This window comes from Lithobates pipiens, unplaced genomic scaffold (assembly GCF_037356315.1).
Source record: "Lithobates pipiens isolate NorthernLeopardFrog02 unplaced genomic scaffold, aLitPip1_a1.2 Scaffold_18, whole genome shotgun sequence".
NCBI classification, from domain to species: Eukaryota; Metazoa; Chordata; class Amphibia; order Anura; family Ranidae; genus Lithobates; species Lithobates pipiens.
The window spans coordinates 321,788,441-321,807,274 of NW_027507758.1; the positions used below are offsets into that span (position 1 = coordinate 321,788,441).

Consider the following 18,834-nt stretch of genomic DNA (forward strand, 5'->3'; position numbering starts at 1 on the left):
CGTGTAAATCCTTTCTGGGCATGCGCCATTCTTAGTCCGTTGAACTAGCATACTGATGAGCGGATTGTCCGCTGAAACCAAAGTACGACGGACAGAATTTTGAAAAATCCGAAATTCTTAGTACGCCGGACTGCACGCTGAAAAAGTCAGCTGAAGCCCACACACGAGCGGATTGTCCGCTGAAATGTGTTTCGACGGACTAAGTACGCCATACAGTACGCTCGTGTGTACGCGGCATAAGACTGCAAAAAATAGCCAAGGGAAATAAAAGCTTTAGTTGTGTTTTATAGCACAAGAGTACACACAAAAATGAACTAGATTATGGCTGGTATACTGGCATACAGATTTTGCTATTGAAAAACTGGAGCTCAATTCAGGCTATACAGTGTAACAGAAGCTAATATAATTCTAATTGCAAAGGTTGGTTCACTACCTACTCCTATCACTGGTTTACTGCCATATCATGGTGCTAAACTGATTCCCAAAGTTGCTTAAGCAACACAAATAACTAAGCCAAAAAATCCCAACTACTTACTAATCATAACCATTTTAATTTGAGGAGGCACTGAGCATGTCAAATTTTCCAGAGAATTTTTTTTTTTTTTTACGATGTTTGACACCTACTTATATGAGACTGGAGTTTAACAGTTGGTAAACGTGACAAATACTGTAGGTGAATTTATAATTTTAAATGTAGCATCAGATAATTAAAGCAGCCAATTAAAGATATTTTTCATACTGTATGGTGGGTACATACTGCTAAATTACATCATACGTAGATAATTGAGAGACCAACATTTTTGTACGTAGCAGTGGGGTTGATTTACAAAAACTGGAGAATGAAAAATCTAGTGCAGCTTTGCATGGTAGCCAATCAGCTTTCAACTTTAGCTTGTTCAATTAAGCTTTCACAAAAAAAAAAAAAAAAAAGGAAGCTGCAGGGCAGCACCAGATGTTACACTCTCCAGTTTTAGTAAATAAAACCCATGACTAAGCTCCGTGGGGGGAGTGAAACTCATTGGAGACGTGACCTGGTTGGAGCCCGGGCTGAGGCTGTCATACACCTTCTTATGGGGTTTTGCAGAGATGTGCAACTTCTAGGACTTTTTACTTTTCCATTAAATCAAACCCAGTGTCAGAGTGTGTGTGTGTGTGTGTGTGTGTGAGTGTGTGTGTATATATGTATATATATATATATATATATATATATATATATATATATATATATATTCAAAACAAAATGCAAAATTTGACTTCAGTTTTAAGGGGAATATTGAATTCTGAACATTTAGTATAAATTAAATTCCTGGAGCCTTTTTTCTAGACTGGAAGAGCAATCTGATTATTGAGTAACCAGAATCCGATGTCTAATCCTCAACCTTTGTAAAATCCTTTCATTTTCAACCACTAAAAGATTTGAATGCCAAGAAATTAAGGTGGTGTATATTAATGTATACTCCCACATACTCTGTGTGAAAAATGGATTGGCCAGTTTGCCTGACCAATCCACGAACCAGTCCATATCACTAGTTCTAAATAAAAAAACTCTTCTGTTAATAGTAATAAGCAGATATATGATAAGTTATTGGATGGGATTGTGGGGTTGATTTACTAAAAATTGAGAGTGCAAAATCTAGTGCAGCTCTGCATAGAAATCAGCTAGCCATTTTATTATTATTTTTTTTTTGTTAAAGCTTAATTGAATAATCTGAAGTCAGAAGCTGGCTACCATTAACAAGTGCACCAGACTTTACATGCTACAGTTTTAGTAAATCAATCCCACAGTCTCCTTTCAGTAGACTCATGCTAATGAGCATGTGACTCCTTTTCCACTCTGGTGTTTTGAAAAAATACAGAAGGTAATTAAAGAGGCTTTAGATGTCCAGAGGAATTTAGAGTAGTGTTTAGAGGTAAGGACCCCTTTTGGGCTACATTTCTAATGCACACATCTGATGTTTAAAAGCATTTATAATAGTATTACGGTAGCACAAGGTCACATACTTACAGCTATTTTGCTATATCTGTTGCATTGATTTGGTACATTTGGACAGGGGTACCTTTTTCTCTCTTAAACTATTGAACTAGCATGATGGTCCCTACTTTCTAGTATAAAGAGATACTTTCTCTTAAACATCTCAAATTGGATGAAGTCTAGAGGTCTGAGTGGCAACGCAGCTGATAATTTGCATATATCTGCATGGGTGAAATTTCTAGTCTTGAGTTTTCTCATCCTAAAGTGTTATTAAACCCACAACAGTAAAACCTGTCTGTATATGCAATAAAGCATGCTTGTTTTCAACCCTAAGGGGTTAATCCTCTGCATTGTGTAAAAAGGCTGTTTGGTCCTGTACTGGTTACTGGAGTCAGGCTGCACTTGCTCAGTTTGGTGTGTATTGCTTTTTTTTTTCTTGGGAGAGTGCATGTGATCAGCACAGAGCCAATCAGCACTGTCCAGACAGAGGGTCAGGGGTCAAGCATCCTGATAGGAAAGCTCAATGCAGTATGAAAACTTCTACAAGCTTTAACCAGACACTGATAGAAGTCACAAGACTGATATATACTGCTAATGAGAAAGTATTTAGCAGTTTATGCTTGCTAAAATAATTGCATTTCCATGTTCTGTGTACTGTGGGAAACCAGATAAAGTAAATGCAAGGTCCTGGGTTTAGTAACACTTTAACTTTTTTGTTTGAATTTCTCTGTTATCGCATTTCCAAATAAAGCTTGGAACATTGTAATGCCTGCCAGATAATCAAGAACTTATCATATGCAAGTGGACTGTCATGGCAAAATGTAATGCCTGACGGTCAATAGTGAAATGACCAACTGTGGTCATAGCACACTCACTGTCACTTATAGAGAAAGTATTGTGTATTTTCAGTGAGTTATATTCATATCAAGCTGTGTTTATTAAAAAAAAAAAAAAATTAAAAGAATATACATTTTCTTGAAAATGCCAGGGTTGAAGATAATACTACTAAAAGTGCATTGTGTCATTAAGCTGCCATGGAGTTAAAATAGCTATTAGACACTTAATGGTAAATGAAAGATTAGGGGATGATCTGCTTACTGCAAAAATGTATATTCATGATAATTTTGCTATAGCAACATAGTATTCATTATTAGAAAAGGCCTCTATTTGACATCTGCATAATTTTGTCATCATTGCTGAACATCAACTAGAACTTACAATACTCACTCTGGTATAAATGTCAGTTGAATAATGTGAATAATAACTATACGCAAAAAGGTTAACAAGACCCATCATGTTAGGTATATTTATCCAAAGCTGTCACCGTGTATGATAATGTAATGATTTGTACAATGAGCGTCAGCTTTCCTAGAGTCCCCAAAATGACCTAAACTATGAGTGCCTGTCGCACATGGAAATGGCTAAATCTATGGAAGGCTGATTTTCAGAAAATTATTTTGGGGGGTACACTGATAAATTGTTGAGGGGCCTGCTATAACAAGTAACATACAGTGTGGTACCTTATAGTGCTTAGTATCTAAGTTTAAACTTTTACAATAAAATAATAGCGTTGTTGCTGCTGTTTTGTTTATACTTCACATTCTACATCAGTGATTACGAACCTTGGCACCCCAGATGTTTTGGAACTACATTTCCCATGATGCTCCACTACACTGCAGCGTGCCAGAGCATCATGGGAAATGTAGTTACAAAACATCTGGGGTGCCAAGGTTCACCATCACTGTTCTACATACTTAAAGCTGATCTCCAGGCACAAAAACATTTAATAAATATATTCCTTACTAGCCCACCCACTTTGTGTGCTTCAAATGCCTTTGCAAACACAGATGTTGACTTGTAAAAGTATCAGTGACATCATCAATGTGCTTAACTGAACTTTTCCAGTGCAGGGCAGACCCTGGCAGGTTACATCCACTGCAAGCTTAATGAAGACTACAAAAGGGGCTGGATACAGGACCAGTCACTGCACAAGGAGAGAGAGCAGCAGTGACACGTCTTTATTACAGGAAGCTCTTGCACAGAGGCAAAGTTTAACATTTGATTACTCCACAGATTTAGAAGAAATCCAAAAAGTACACCAAAAATCGAGTAAGAATACACAAAACCTCTTGTGTTTAGACAATATTTGCTATCCCGGAGTTCAGCTTTAAAACAAACTCATAAAAGTGTTCACCTGCTTCTCACAGTTATGCTTTTAAGCTATTTAGAGTTTTTTGGACTACAGCTTTCCTAAAATATTAACATAATTATAATTGCAATTTAATGCGATGTCCAAAACACTAACTTTAGAATACAATAGATTTTGCAACTGTTTCATATGTACACCTATTTTAAATATTTTTTTCATTTTATTCTACAGATTAAAAATACACTGTACACTTGGGTGGTCTTTGAATTCAGCAAACCAAAATGGACTCTCCATTCTGATCTTCAGGTGATGTATACTTAATATTTGACTTGCTAGCATTATCTAAAAAGATATTGTGTATTTTCTTAAGCCACTCTGTCCCTAAAATCAAACTGTGAATAAAGTTATCTGCAAAGGAAATCAAAGACAATGACATATCTAAAACTTTAATGAAAGTATTAAAAAGTAATGCACTCGCATATTGGGATCCCTCTGCAGTAATATTAAGAAGGGAGGCATCATATGCATCATAAGCTAGGAACAACCGCTGTAGCCACCAGCGTTGGTGTAGAGGGAAGGTGAAACTCTAGGTCCAGTATGTAGGGCACACTCCAGTGCTGAAGTTCACACTCGTCTCCACTGGTCACTCACCTTTTACTCTGTTAGTCAACCTCTTCCTCCACTGCATGATCATTGGATCTTGTAGCTTGGAAACATGTTTCTTGGAAGTTTATCTCCTCTCTTAGCCAAACTGCTGCCCGGGGGCCAGATACAGTTCTTTGCTTGTTTCTCCTGGCCTTGGGGCACAGTTTCATCCACTTAAACCCACAATGGGACATAATTGCCTCACCAACCCCAATGAAGGGGCCCAATTCCTCCCAATGACACCAAAAATTGGGCCCAATAACACCAATGATTGGGGCACAATGCCTTCCAGTGACACCAACAATTGAGCCCAATGACAATCAATGATGATGCACAATTCCTCCCAGTGACACCAACGATAGGGCACTATTCCTCCTACTGACACCAAAGATAGGGCGTTGTTTTTTTCCCATTGGCCACAATCTGGCCCCCCTAAAGTCTGAAGGACAATAAACTGGTCTTTTGTTCAGAAAGTTTGGAGACTCCAAAACTAATTTACAGCTTTTGCTAAACAGTTAACCATGCCCACAATCTGCTTCAGGCTTGCACAGTGATTTGGAACCCCTGCCCAGACTCAACCTCTTTACTGGAATGAGCCATCAAAACCCCTTCTTAAATTATACAGAGACTGCCCCTAGTCATTATAATGAATGCATTTATTGAGTTACTGAGCATGCAGACTAACTCAAATACGAGTGACACTGTGATCCCAGGACATTGCCTGGTACAAAGCATTATCATGACTGAGATCCAAGATGTGGGACTGTCCTAGCTAATCCTGAACATTTGGCATCCATTTCTCTATATGCAGCAGCTTCAGTGGCATCTGTATTTATTCAAAGCTAGCTTAGGGTTAAAAAATCAGACCATGCTAGCACAATGTATGTCATCACAGCTGCTTATAGTCTCCTTTGGAATCGCATGTGACAGGCTGACAATGCAGGAGAACATTTGGGTGACAGATCACTTTCACCCTTTAACAGGAAGTGTATGAAAACAGGCCTTTATGGACATTTTTTTAGGTAATTGTTTAGAAAGACTTTACCCTCTTGAGACTCTTTTTTTATTGGTTTGTATTTGGAATATATAGCATTTTTTTTTAAAAAAGCATTGCCCTGTAATTTTTTTTTTTTTTTTTTACTGTAGCATTTATATAATTTGTGCACCCCAAGATATTTACCCCAAACTATAACCAACAAAGTCTGCTGATTAAAATGATATCTTGTATGTAACATGGAAGAATGGTAAAGCTCAAAAGGAAAATACATGTTTTACTTCAGGAGAGCTTTATTCCCTTTCGGATGTTACATTGCGACACATGTAGCAGAGTACCATTTGGATAACATTAAGTCAAGTTGATGAAGTAAAATTAGCACTTTTTCACAGGTTTGGTAATCACAAAAAATTGGAATGACACTATATTCACTAATGTGAACATTTCTTTCTTGTAAAGTAAATGCAAAAGTCGTCCAGATCATCAACATAATTGTTGGGACCTGGAGATTAATCCAGGGAAGGCACATTTTTAATTATTTTTATATACAGGTATAAAATATGTTTTGTCTTTTTCATAAATTCCATTTGAAACTTCATGTCCATCTAAGACTACAGTGTCTACAGAGTGACAATACTGCTGCACAATTTCATTGAGGAACAATTGACCCCCTCACCCTATTACAGGAAGTGAACAAATAGATCCATTGACAGAATCAATGGGTAATAAAACAATATTACAGGGGGACAAGGGAACCTGTATTATTGCAATGACAGATAATTTACTGCATATAATTTGCCTACTTTAAACAATCAGAGTAATTTTGCAGTCCAACTGTAACTCCATAACAGTAGCATAGAAATATACATTATTTTCATTATTCTGCATTACAAACATGGGAAAAATACAGCGATTCACAGAAGTTCACTGTGAGAATATTTGGTATAGAGTAAAAAAGCCTTTCTAAAGGAGAATCAGAAAAATGGGGAATAGAATGTGTTTTCCTGACATTAATACCGTTTGGTCTAAAAACAATTCTAGTGTGAAGTGCTTGTTGTAAAAATTGTCAATATATGACCACAGTAAAGACATTTGCAGGCACCTCACCAGGTCATAATGTAAATATGTTCAAAAATAAATACCAGGACAGGCTATCTATATCAGTCAGGTACTTTAACCACTTGCTGTTTCTGGCATTCCAGGTACATGCTGGCACATACCACCTGCTGACCTATGCTGTGATTAAAGTGAAATATATTTTTATTATATATAACAAAATACAAGAACATAGTCGATTACCAAATGTTCATTACAGGAAATTGTACAATATCATGCACGCATCTAATGTATGCCGAAACATAAGCCTAGGTGAAGTACCATGTGGTATGTAATTAGCTTGTAATATTAACCACTTAAGGACTGAGCCTCTTTCTGAGATTTTTTGCTAAAAATTTATAATGTTTGGGGGTTCTAACACCCTAGAGAATAAAATGGCAGTCATTGCAATACTTTTTGTCATACCGTATTTGCACAGCGGTCTTAGAAGTGCATTTTTTTTGGAAAAAATTACTTTTCTGAATACAAAATTAGGACAACAGTAAAGTTAGCCCAATTTTTTTTATATTGTGAAAGTTACGCAGAGTAAACTGATACCCAACATGTCATGCTTCAAAATTACGCCCACTCGTGGAATGGCGACAAACTTTTACCCTTAAACAGGTTGCATGTTTTGAGTTACAGAGGAGGTCTAGGGCTAGAATTATTTCTTTCACACTACAGATCTCGACGATACCTCACGTGTGTGGTTTGAACACCAATTTCATATGCAGGCTCTACTCACGTATGTGTTTGCTTCTGCACGCAAGCTCGGAAGGATGGGGCGCATTTAAAACATTTTTTTTTTAATTTTACCTTTATTTATTTTTACACTGTTCTTTTAAAGGCAAATAGTTGGGAAAGGAGGGATTATTATGGTGCCAAATACTCAGAAAGATAAGAATTATAATATAAAACGATTTTATTACAACATAATTAAACAGAAAATGATACACTCAAATACATAGAAAAAAGGTTATTAAAATACAGGGAGCACAACAGATATACTATGTAGGGCCAGAATGATGGTGGCCTTGATGTGCTGTTGGGTCAAATCTTCCCTACATGTTTCACCATTTCAATGGCTTCCTCAGGGGAAATGGGACTTAACCGGTAATGTAAAATGAGTTACTACAAAACACAAAAGAGAGAAAAAAACAAAATGCAGTAAGTGAATTTGTTTGGGTTAAATATTGCATGGCTTCTATAGGTAAAATTTATCTGGTGGACACAGTCAAAAAAACTCCCAGACCCCACCCCCACACCAGATGAGATATCAACATCAAATCCAGAGGAATGCATACATACCCCAAATTTAACCCCAGCATGAGGCGGGCAAAGCGACCGCCCAGTGGCTGGTGGCTCAACTAAAAAACCACCTTGATGTGACTGCAGGGGGCAGTAGGAGTGGAGCCCTGATAAAAAGGGACACGGTCCTTGAAGGTTTGCTAAACGCAGCCCGCCGTGTTGGGTGAAGGTTGGATCTGTCTCTTAAATCAGCAAATCCTGTGGCAGGGATAAGGTAAGGTAAGAAATCTAGGAACTAAAAAGTTCACCTAAGGTTTTCTTTTTTATGGAAAAAAGTTGTCATGCCTTAAGTATGCACTAGAGGGAATGTATGCACATACCTTAATCTGTTGTCTTCACTTCAGCTCAGTGTCAGTCTGTGTGTGGCCGAAGCAGCTTGCACAGGGGGATTCCTCTTAAGGTAAGATCTGCCATGTTTTTCTCTCCCCTGGAGGGACCAGAAGGGTTAGGGAATCAGTAGCTGTTGCACCCCCCTTGCAATACCCCTCCTCTAAGGGGGTGCAGAGGTCCCGAGTTTTGCTCCATGTGTTTTTTCCTCTGCCTGCTTAGGTCCTTGGGCTCTGCCCCTCCCCCTTGTGTTGGGTCTGCGGACCTGAAAGCCGCCCACGTGGGAAAATTTTCAAATGAAAAAGGAGGGGCGGGGGCCTAGGCGCTGTGCCGTGAGCATCCACGAGGACGCACGACACAAGCACAGGCTTAAGGATCAGCTGGAGCAGTCTCTTCTTGGCTGATAGTGAGGGGGAGCAAGCAGCCTACACTTGGGACACAGGAGCAGTGGGGCACCTAAGGGGTGCAAGTGGCATTCATAATACGGGAAGGACATTTTTCCTAGCGCTAGGCTGAACTTATATAGCGGCATTATACTGTCAGACTATGTTCAGCAATTAGTGCAAGTAAATAGTGCCTCTGCTTTTGTGCTTAGGACTATGCGTACCAAAAAAGATACCACAAAAACCAAAAAGATACCACAAAAACCAAAAAGGTACCAAAGGTTTCACCCCCAGGTGCTAGGAACTCCAGTTGTGTCTCCACACTGTCATCCTCGCCTGAAATACCAATTATGGCAAGCCAGGGTGAGTCATTGGAATAAATTGGTGGTGCAGCTGCCTCTCTCAGCCGCTGTATACGTGACTGAAAATGCATTTTCCTCCGCCCTGCAGGGCCACGAAGGAAGATTAGCGGCTTTAATTGCATCCTCCATTCAAATGGATAGGAAGCATGTTTAATCCCCCTCCCCCACCTTAGACCCTTTGCAAGGGGAACAGTAGGTACAGGATGAAGTGTTACCCTCAGGCAATCAGGAAAATAGGCAAACCGATGACTCCTCTGTGGAGGAAACAACGGTAGATGAACCGTATTCAGCCTCGCAATCTGAGAAGTTGCTGATACAATCTCTTACGAAGATGGTTAGTTCTACTTTCATGCTACCCCTAACGGAGTCTGCTGAAAGTTCAGTTTCTTCCTTGGGTTCCTTAAAACTTTTACAGCCTTTGCATGCGTTTCCTATCCACGCATAACTAAAACAGCTTATTTATGCTGAATGGAATCATATCACCCGCATAAGCATTTTCTCCCTCCAAAGAGATTCTCAGTTCTCTATCCCATGGAGGAGAAATTCAACAAAAAATGGAATGTACCAGCAGTTGATGCTGTGATTTCCAGCGTGAATAAAAGTCTAACTTGTCCAGTAGACAGTGCACAAATGCTTAAGGATCCAACAGATAAAAGGATGGAATTCCTGTTAAAGTCCTCTTTTGCTTTGGCAGTTGCCGTTACTCAGCCTGCAGTCGCTGCAATAGGCATTTATCAATCCTTAAAGGACCAATTTAGACAGGCCTTTAAAGAGGTTCCTGCACGACAAGCCCAGGATTTGGCCGCACTACCAAAAGCATTATGTTTTGCTATAGACCCCATTAAAGATTATATTCACCGGGCGTCCCACCTTGCGCTTGTGCTAGTACACATGCGTAGCATCCTGTGGTTTTCCTTTTCATGGGGATTGGCTATTTGGGGATGATTTGGACAAATACATCCAAACTATTTCCAGTGGGAAAAGTACTCTTTTGCCAGTCAGAAAGTATAAACACCCTTCATTTAAGCGGACTCTTTCTCCTGCACCAGGAGCTTCTGCCTCTAGGCAGCGGCGACGGACTCCACCTAGAGGCTCTAGAGGAAAACCTCAGGGTCAGGCCCAGGCTCAAAAGAAGTCCTGGGGCCGGAAACCTGCAAAAAAAAGTCTAAAGCCTTATTATGAAGAGGCGCTCCCCACGGTGGGGAGGAAGTCTTAAGCAGTTTTCAAAAGTCTGGCAAGAGGAAATTCAGGACAGATGGGTCATCTCCCCGGTAACTCTGGGGTACAAACTAGAATTTCGGGACATTCCACCATCTCATTTACTGAGGTCAAACGTTCCCAAAGATCCAAGGAAAAGACCATCTCCATTTCAGGCACTAGACCAATTAATGGCTCAAGGGGTAATCATACAAATCCCCATAGAAGAGCAAGGTTTGGGGTTTAATTCAAACCTCTTTACGGTACCAAAACTGAATGGAGTTGTCAAACCCATTCTAGATCTTAAAAATCTAAATCAATTCCTGTAGATATGCTCCTTTTGCATGGAGTCGATTAGGTCAGTGGTTTTCTATCCTACAAGGAGGAGAACTTCTGGCATCTATCGACATCAGGGATGCATACCTGCATGTCCCTGTATTTCCCGCTCATCAAAGGTTTCTGCGGTTCAAAGTAGAACAGCATTTTCAGTTTGTACAGCTCCCCGGATGTTAACAAGAGTGCTGGCCCCACCTCTAGCCAGGTTAAGGGCACAGGGCATAACAGTCTTGGTGTACCTAGAAGATCTATGGCTAATAGACCAGTCGGTGGATCTTTTGGAGCAAAGTGTATGCATTACGACCAGTTACCTGGAAACTCTAGGCTGGATTCTCAACCTAGAGAAGTCTTCCTTAAATCCACTAAAAAGGCTGGAGTACTTGGGTCTGATCACAGATACAGTCCAGAAAGGGTGTTCTTGCCTTGAAAAGATCAACTCCATAAGAGAGCTAGTGCGGATGGTCAGGTCAAAAGGAGATCCCTCCATTCGCCTTTGCATGAGGTTGTTAGGAAAGGTGGTGGCTTCATTCGAAGCAGTTCCCTATGCCCAGTTCCTGGGTGGTGGTAATGACAGATGTCAGCCTTTCAGGCTGGGGAGCAGTGCTAGAGAAGACAACTGTCCAAGGACAGTGGTCAAGAACCGAGAAAGCCTTGCCCATCAACATCCTAGAGATTCGGGCAGTGCTTCTGGTTCTGAAGGCCTAGACTTTCAGGTTATAGGATTGATTTTCCTGTCAGGATCCAATCCGACAATGCCACAGCTGTGGCCTATATCAATCACCAAGGGGCACCAAGAGTCTTGCAGCATAGACAGAGGTGAACCATATTCTAACTTGGCCAGAAAGGAATGTTCCTTGCCTATAAACAGTCTTCATTCTGGGAGTAGAGAATTGGCAGGCAGACTACCTGAGTCACCAGCAGTTATTTCTGGGGGAATGGTCTCTTCACCCTGACATTTTCGGGTTGTTAGCCAAAGATGGGGGACTTTGGACGTAGATCTTCTGGTGCCCAGATTCAACATGAAGTTAGTGAACTTTGTGTCCAGAACAAGGGATCCACTCGCATGCAGAACAGATGCATTGGTGACCCCATAGGATCAGTTCTCACTGATTTATGCATTCTCCCCTATTCAGTTGCTGCCACGACTTCTTTCCAGGAACAAGCTGGAAAGAAAATTCTGGTAGCCCCAGCGTGGCCCAGAAGGTCCTGGTATGCAGAAATCATAAAGAAGGTGGTGGAGGATACATAGTCCCTTCCACAACAGCCAGACCTACTCTCACAGGGGCCGATATTCGATCCTACCTTACGACCGCTAAATTTAAGGGCTTGGCTATTGAAACCCACATTCTGAAGAAATGTGGGCTTTCCAGGTCAGTTATCTCTACCTTGATTAATGCAAGGAAACCAGCTTTCAGAACTATATACTATAGAGTCTGGACGGCTTAGGTTTCTTGGTGTGAATCCAAGGGTTGGCACCCTCGGTGATATATCATAGGCAGAATTCTTGCCTTTCTACAATTAGGGGTAGAGTTGAAGTTGGCCTTGATTACTATTAAGGGCCAAGTCTCAGCTTTATCAGTCTTATTTCAAAGACTGCTTGCTGCACATTCTTTAGTCCAGGGTTTCATGCAAGGGGTGATGCGGCTTAATCTGCCAGTCACACCTCCTTTGTACCCTTGGAACTTGAACTTAGTTTTGTCAGTGTTACAAAAACAGCCATTTGAACCAATAGAAGATATTCCCTTAGTCCTTGTGAAAAGGAAGTTAGTGTTCTTGGTTACTATATCCTCAGCAAGGAGGGTTTTGGAATTGGCTACTCTTTTTTGTAAAGAGCCATACTTGATTATTCATGAGGACAGTGGTGTTGCACCCTCGTTTTTTCCAAAAGTGGTCTCAGGTTTCCACCTGAACTGAGACATTATCCTGCCATCGTTTTTTCCAAAAGCATGTTCCAGGGAAGAGAAGTCACTACATTATCTCGATGTGGTGAGAGCGGTCAGTCTATTTAAAGACAACTGCTTAGATCCGGAAGACTGATGTCTTATTTATACTGCCAGAAGGTCCAAAGAAAGGAAAGGCAGCATCGAAATCCACTGTCGCTAAGTGGATTCGGCAAGTTATAATTCAGACTTATGATTTAAGGGGTAATATTCCACCTTGTCAAGTCAAGCGCACTCTACCAGGGCAGTTAGTGCTTCTTGGGCAGTGCATCACCAGGCCTCCATGGCTCAGATCTGTAAGGCTGCAACTTGATCTTCAGTACATACATTCACCAAGTTTTATCTGGTGGATGTAAGGAGATATGAGGATATTGCCTTTGGGTGCAGTTTGATGAAGGCAGCAGTATAAGTCCTCAAGTCTGGGGGTGCCCTACGGGTTGTGTCTCCCTCCCCTCAAGTAGCATTGCTACGGGACATCCCACATAGTGATTACTATGGTGCTCTGTGTCCCATGATGTACAATAAAGAAAATAGGATTTTTTATAACGGCTTACCTGTAAAAACCTTTTCTTGGAGAACATCATGGGACAGAGGTCCCTTCCCTCTTTTTGGGGTTTAGGTATATTGCTTTGCTATAGAAACTGATGTACTCCTGGTAGGAGGAGGGGTTATATAGGGAGTGAACTTCCTGTATTGGGTATACCAGTGTCCATCACCTGAAGATGCCTATATACCCGCATCATGATTTCTATGGTGCTCTGTGTCCCATGATATACTCCTAGAAAAGGATTTTACAGATAAGCTGTTATAAAAATCCTATTATTATCAGAAACCGGACCGCCTGCTGAAGAAAAGGATACTGGGGTTATGGCAGCTAGCTTCTGCCATAACAAAGATATCCCTTTTCAAACAGCCGATGTATATTGGCGCATGGCGGTCTGGAAGTGGTTAAGAGGCTAAAACCTTACATCTCAAAGTAGAGCGTGTTGGAGTTGGGGAATAGAACATTTGGATTTGGGTGGGAGGAGGCGTGAAAATGCAAAGGAGAAAAAGTAAAAAAAGATAGGAAAAAAAGAGTGAAAAGTTCAGATGCAGAGCAAGAGGAGAGAGAATCAGAGGGGTATTGAGCAAACCTCGGGGGAGCAAACCCGTGTAGTGGAATCAGGAAGTATTTCCATGTTGGCCAGGGGCTGCCAGCACATTTGTCAGAGTCTGAGGTAGAAAAGTCAATCCAAATAAGCTTAAATTTGTCATATGTGTCATTGTCTAGGTCTAGCATCTCTTCCATACACATGATGTCGATGACCATGGAGACCCATAAAGACAAAGGGAGGGAGGTAGTTGTTTTCCAAAATAGAGGGATTAGCTGCCTGGGGGCTGACAAGAAAGTGCAATAAGTTGCATTTTTGGGAGGCTATTGAGCCGAGAAGCATGGATAATAAAGCTACTGTATCTCTGGGGTGGGTGCCAGTGGCTTATCATAAAGACTGCTGTGTATGGAAAAAACTTGTGACCAGAGGGGTTGTATTCCAGTACAGTTCCACCAAATGTGAGATATGTTCCCTCGGCTGATCCACACCTGAAATGAAGAATAGCTAGCATATAAACTGTACAGGATACCAGACATGGGTCCTGGAAAGTAGATATGTTTCCCCCATTTGGATTTTGATCCCTTGAAGTGGATGTTTAAAGTAATTTTTGGAGTACTCAGGGGCTTTCACTCATCCAGAATAACGGGTTCAGGGGTGGTCCAGTTGCAGAGGAGAAAACTGATTTACAGTTCTCTCAGGATTGGTAAGACCTCATTTGTGATCTGGAATTCAGATGCTCAGAGAGACTTTGGGTGGGAAAGTCTACAAACCTTGTAGAACACACTTGGGAGCAAGCAGTCCGCTTGTGGTTGAGATATGGCTAAGCTGCTGATGACCTGGCCTTTGGGACCCCTGAAGCAGGCAGGGATATAATCCTGTTAAGGGACATGTTTTGTGGGCAGTGGGCCCAACATTTGTGTTTTTGCACCAGTAGTTTGGACTGCTTTGTCTTGTTCTGCAAACGTGGTTTTGTTTTACTTTTGAGCAATAAAATACAGCTTTGCTTTCATCAAAGTGTTTGGCTGACGATCTCAGGCTCCCAAGATTACGAAACATAACACTTGTCTAATTGTACAGTTATATCTTGTAACAAAACATAATACAAAATATCATATATAACAGTCATAAACTGTACTACTGTAGATCTTAAAATCACCATCACGCTCAGTTCACCAAACCCTGCTTGAACTGAACCCAGGTCAGATTGGCTCATCACTAATCAAAGCTTATAGGTTATAAGTAAGTAGCTGACCACAAGTAAATGATACATCCATTTAGCCATAAAATTGGAAGAGTAATGGGAATAGTTTATAGGAGCTAGCTTATAAGAGGAACAGCATTTCTGCACTTTCTCTTGAGCATAAAAAGGATGATTAGAATCTTCCAAAGTGTCCTCAAGATTGTACATATGAGAAGGAATCAATCCCAGATCTTTTTTTTTTTTTTAATTTAACAAAATATCCTTATGAATACCATTTTCTTGCAGTTTTCCGGTCATCCTACTTGCAGTAAATGTAAACAGTAAACTCTTGCAGCCACCATATATAAGTACTGATGAGCTCTAGTATATTTAATTTTTATTCTTAGGTTTAGATAAATATGCATGCTCTCAGCAGACAGTTTGTAATTAAACCTACTAGGAACAATAGGTCTAATGTACTTTTCATTCTTGCAAACCTGTCAATAAATGACAGCTAAAATGTACAGGATATAAAGAATCCCTCTTAAATAGACTCAGAATTCATGTCTATCTTACATCAAAATCTGTGTTCATTGCATTCTAAAAGTAAATGTTGCAGTAGAACCAGTGAGGCAGTAATTATACAGTTTGTGCTAGTAGTGGTTTGTTTGTTTTTAATTAAAGTTGTCTCAAATAATGTCTTAGGCAATATCATTCATTCTACTTCTAGCAGCAGACATTTAGAAAGGCAATTATTGGTATTCTGTCTGTGGGATATTAGCTGCATTGTATTTGTTCTAAGTCTCAAAACCCTTGTGTAGTAAACGAATGGCAAATGTTATGCTGCCAAATATTATTACACATAGAATGCCTCATATCTGAAGGAGCGTGAAACTTTTTTCTATGCAAGGTTTCTTATTAAAGTTTCTCAATGCTCCCTCAAAACACATTAGTAGTGTACTTAACCTGGAGTATAATTGAGCTCCAATGCGTGTCTAAATAGCATTTGTCATACTGAGATGGTAAATTAACTTTAGCTAATTGTGCAAAGGAACATTCATATTTTAAAAATTTAAGATTACTGTGCCAAATAAATACATTATATATATAAAAAATATAGGCAAACATGGAAAGCAGAGGTTTGTTATTCTCAATAAAAGCATAATTGAATTTCATATGCTAGCAGGATTTTTTATTTATTTATACATGCCATTATACTCTGAGGCTGGGAACAAAATGAGCTTTTTACTCCAAACTTCAATGAGGGACAGCCATAACATTACAAATGATGTTCCTCTACAGATCTGAGAAAGTATGCAACCACTTTCTTTTCTCGGGCAGATATATAAAACCTTCAAATTGAAGTTTAATCTGCTTATATTTTGCTTTCCTTAGTTCCTCTCACCCCTCATCATTTTGAAATGAAGCCTTTCCATTTTCTTTACATCCCCTATTTTAGACACAGTAGGGAATATTTTCCAATGGAGACACATATTCTAGTGAAAACTGTCTAAGCCCTTGTACACACGGTCGGACATTCCCACAAAAAATCTGTCAGATTTTGTCTGGTGTTGCGTACACGCGGTCGGACAAAGTTGTCGGAAAATCCGGTCGTTCGTAACGTCATGACGTTATTTAGTTACGACAGGACTATGTTCAGGCTAGTAGCCAATAGCTTTGGTCTAGGAATTTGATCTGAGCATGCGTGGCACTTTGTCCGATTGTAATTCTATACAAACGATTGGACAAAGTCTGATCGGATCATGTTGTTGGAATATTTTATAGCCCAGCTCTAAAACTTTGTCGGTCGGATATTCCGATGGGAACAGTCCGATAGAGCCGACACATGGTCGTATTATCCGACAACACGGTCAGATCGGACATTTTCTGTCGGAATGTCCGACCGTCTGTACAAGGGCTAAGAGGGGTTTTCACTTTCTTTGGAGAAAGACTGGAAGTTAAGAAAAACCTCCGCAAGGGGACATGAAGGCAGCAAAACATACTGTAATGACTTAGGTTGTGGTATGGTGGTGTGGGCTCTGAAGAGTTAGTCAGCCAACTTAAGTGTTAAAGGCAACCCCAGTACAAAGATTTTTCCCAATCTAAAGCAAAGAAATAAAAAAATCTGTATACTATGAAAGTAGCATGGACACCTTCATTTTTATTAAAAAATATTGCAAAAAGTCTGTTACTGCCTGATAATGGTTGCCGTGGCTTAATTATGTATTTTTGCAGCCTTACCTTCAGTTATACAAACCCGTACAAGCTTCTCCCTGTACTAAAAAATCTTAGCCCTTGTACACACAGTCGGAGAATCCGTCGGAATGTGTCCTATCGGACCGTGTCGTCGGATAATCCGACTGTGTGTGGTATGCATCGGACTGATTCTGTCGGAATATCCGTCGGACCCAATCTTCCAACATGTTGGAAATATCTCCCGTCCAACTGGGCCGATCGGACATACTCCGATCATGTGTAGAGAATTTTGATCGGACCAAGTGCCACACATGCTCAGATCAAATTCCTACATCAAAGCTATTGGCTACTAGCCTGAATGTAGTCCCATCATAACGAAATTACGTCATCACGTTCTGAAAGATCTGATTTTTTTCGCCAACTTTGTCCGACCGTGTGTATGCAACAGTTTCAGACAAGATCCAACGGACAAAATCCGATGGGCAAAATCCGACGGATTTGGTTGTGGAAATCTCCGACCGTGTGTACAGGGGCTTAGTCTTATTTCACTGCACACTGTGAGCTTCTCACAGTGGGCATTAGAGGCTGCAGCAAGTCTGGGCAGCACAGTGGTGTAGTGGTTAGCAATCCCACCTAGCAGCAAAAAGGGTCAATGGTTCAAATCCCAACCATGGCACCATCTGCCTGGAGTTTGCATGTTCTCCCTGTGCCTGTGTGGGTTTATTCTGGGAACTCCAGTTTCCTCCCACACTCTCTAAAGATATCTCGGTAGGTTAATCTGATCCTGTCTAAATTGGCCCTAGTATGTATGACTGTGTGTTAGGTTGTAAGCTCCTTGAGGGCAGGGACTGATGTGCATGTATAATGTATATGTAAAGTGCTGCATAAATAGATGGCGCTATATAAGTACCTGTAATAAATAAATAATAAACAGAGTGTGCCTCATTTCCAGGCTGAAAGAAGTCTAGTAACATCTATTGCTTTCCTCTTCAGCCTGCTTATCCCTGGCCCACCCCTTTCATTAATTGGATTTCAAGGGGGGTCTTCATGCAAATTCAGCTTAGCTAATTAACATCCTCTCTTCAAGACATCTGATATTTGCATAACTCCTTCCAAGAGCCAACTCACTGCTTTAATGGTGCTCTTGAGGAGAGTATTAAAGCAGGGTATTGTGATGTTTTCAAGTAGGTATACAGCACATTTTTTGGTCCCGACCAATGCTTGTGAACATGCAGGAATCTGTGAGTTTTTTTTTTTTTTTTTCATTCAGCCCACTGGTTGAATAAAAAATAAACTTGGCGTGTGTGTACCCAGCTTTAGGTTTGGCATTAGAATTCTGGTTAGGTTTTTGGGCACAAGAGCAGGATAGTGTAAAGGTGTTTAACTAAACCCAGCCATTTAAAATGCATTAATTCATCAAAAATTCCAAAAATACCATTATTTTCTTCTTCCTCATTGACTTCAATACATTCCACTGAATGGCAAAAATTCACCCAAATTTCCAGATTTTTAACAAAATAACGGTCAACTGGAAACTCGCAAATTCACGCATCCCTACCCTCAAGGTGTTGCTTACCATATTTAAAAGTTTGGCCGATGCTGCTTGCATGTAGCTAACTTATGAACTACACCCCAGGATCTAAATGTTTTTGTAACAAT

At 40.3% G+C, this 18,834-nt stretch overlaps 1 protein-coding gene across 1 annotated transcript in view; it reads left to right on the forward strand.

Annotated features, from left to right (window-relative positions):
• Window positions 1-18,834, forward strand: part of CNR1 (cannabinoid receptor 1) — a 131,109-nt gene that overhangs the window by 44,870 nt on the left and 67,405 nt on the right. Inside the window, exon 2 of the mRNA XM_077487270.1 lies at window positions 4,353-4,427. The gene's annotated coding sequence lies outside the window, so the exon portion shown is untranslated. The remainder of the gene's footprint in view (window positions 1-4,352; window positions 4,428-18,834) is intronic.